This window comes from Polistes fuscatus, unplaced genomic scaffold (assembly GCF_010416935.1).
Source record: "Polistes fuscatus isolate 324 unplaced genomic scaffold, CU_Pfus_HIC Scaffold13, whole genome shotgun sequence".
NCBI lineage: Eukaryota > Metazoa > Arthropoda > Insecta > Hymenoptera > Vespidae > Polistes > Polistes fuscatus.
This window is the reverse complement of record NW_025113031.1, coordinates 3,574,404-3,576,657: the sequence shown is the minus strand read 5'-3', so window position 1 is coordinate 3,576,657 and position 2,254 is coordinate 3,574,404. Positions and strand designations below refer to the sequence as shown.

The 2,254-nt window shown below is 40.2% G+C and overlaps 1 protein-coding gene and 1 long non-coding RNA gene across 5 annotated transcripts in view; both read right to left on the bottom strand.

The window, feature by feature from the left end:
- LOC122513855 overlaps window positions 1-1,557 on the bottom strand; it is an 8,839-nt gene extending 7,282 nt beyond the window's left edge. Inside the window, exon 1 of the long non-coding RNA XR_006302904.1 lies at window positions 304-1,557. This is a non-coding gene — a long non-coding RNA (uncharacterized LOC122513855). The remainder of the gene's footprint in view (window positions 1-303) is intronic.
- Window positions 1-2,254, bottom strand: part of LOC122513852 (broad-complex core protein isoforms 1/2/3/4/5) — a 25,484-nt gene that overhangs the window by 20,722 nt on the left and 2,508 nt on the right. The gene's annotated exons all lie outside the window — the stretch shown is intronic.

The window sequence follows — 2,254 nt, the reverse complement described above, 5'->3', positions numbered from 1 at the left end:
AGAGAGAGAGATAGAGAGGTAGGGATAGAATAAAGAGAGATGGAGATAAAAATCAGAAAAGAGAAATAGAAAAAAAAAAGAGAAAGGAAAGCATAGAGAGCGTCACGTTGCTTTACATTACCAGTTGAAATCTATATACGCGATAATGTGTGTTGTGTGTGTGTATCTGGAGTAAGATAGATGTATTGGTAGAAAGAAAATGAGAAAGGCGTTCTAAGCTAGAGAGAGAGTGAGAGATAGAGAGAATGTGAGTGAGAAAGACGTGTTACTCGGTACAAACTACCGTGTCGACTTTTACATTACCTCGATATTTAAACGTAGGAGAGTCAGAAGTAGTAGTAGTAGTACTGATGGTATGGTAGAAGAAGAAGAAGACAATCGAACGTCGCCGGCACCTGTCCCCGTGCTTTTAACTACTCTTCGCCGAGCACAGGAACCTAACCTCTCTGACCCATCGTAAGTGAGACAGGAAGAGCGAGAGAGATAGATGATAGAAAGAGAGTTTTGTGTATATATATATAATATATACGCACATCACTTTACTCAAAGTAGTAATAGTGATACCGACGACGATATACTAGTAACTCTATGCACACACGCGACACGCACAATTTTTTACTACACACACCTCGTCTATACATCTCGACGTACGAAAATGTACTTTACGCGTGCGTGTTAGTTCATACATGTAATTTTACGTGCATGTGTGCGTGTCAGTACGTGTGCGCGGCGACGAGCGAGCGCGCGCGCGCGCGCTCCCCCGTACCCACCACACCACTACTTTCACACACAAAGCACGACGCGACACGCACGCTCGCCGCATGCACGCACGCACGCACGTACGCACGCACGGACGCAAACACGAACGCGTACGCGCGTTGCACCCTCAATTTACGGCGACGACGACGACGACGACAACTCGGGACAAATTTTTCTTTGTGTACATTTATATCTGTTTTTATGTTGTGTTGCGTTTTATGCGTGTGTCTCTATTTAAGAGAAAGAGCGTGTGTACGTGTATGCGTACGTGTGTGTAATTCTTGTACTTTGTTTTTTGTTATATTCGTATTAGATTTTCAACACCAACGCGGTAAAATGAAACTCGTAACGATAATGACGACAGTTAATTGCAACGTAACGTTGACAACGTTTTTAATCGAAAAAAAAGCCGGTACTCGCAACTACGGCGAGCGTTGCCACGGACATTTCGGAGGACGTGCGCGTCGTTATCTTCGGCCGGGAGAGAACGTTCCTTTCTTCGGCTATTTACGGAACGGTATAAAGTGCAAGGGAAACTCGCGCGTAAGAGAAAGAAAGAGAGTGGGAGAGAGAACACACCGGCACTCCGTCGGTAATTCAGAGATCAACTCTTTTGTCTTGAATCCGCGTGGCGCCATCTTCGAGATAATATTTCTATTGTTTTTTTACCGACTTTACCGACCTTACCGACGGTCCACTTATCGGTCGGTAATATGTCGATAAGTTATCGGTAATATTCGCGGTTGGTCAATCGTAGATACTTTCGGGATAATTCTTTGAGATAAAACATTAAATGGATAATAAATACTGTACATATGTGTTGTCCTTAGTTTCATTGAAAAACGGAAAGAAAAAGTCTCATCTTATTTTCTGAAGGATCTACCGTGCACTGTCGGTAACAAAGTTATCCTGAACTTACGAATTTTCTCGTTTGTAACACTTACAAAGGCTCAATCGGACCTTCGAAACACTGACATTTAAAAAATTTTGCAACTTTTTACGCATCCAGGACCACACGCTCTATACAAGCAATAAAACCCAATGGACTACCGTTTTTAAAGAAACAGAAGAAAAATGCGTACTTCGCTTGCATTCTTATATATACCAGTCTTGAGCCTAACTCGAGGAGGGTTGAAAAGTTTTGAGCTTATAACGAAACAGGGTTGGAAAATTTTGAGCTTAATATATGAAAGATTAGCAATATGTGACTAGAGAAATATAATTAGTAATATAACGTGACATCATTGATTCGAGATTTTCTTTTATCTTCGCGCCTTTTTTCTATCCATCTATCTGTCTATCTTATTTTTGAAACATTTATCTGATATATTTTAGAAACGTTGTGGCAAATAGAGATTTAATAAATTATCGGAAATTAAAGACCGATATATAGATATATATTATTTTATTTGTATTATTTTATTTAGCGCGATGAGTACTACGGAATAATATTTGATGACTTTCCTTCCTCCAGCGTATATTTTAAAATTCATTT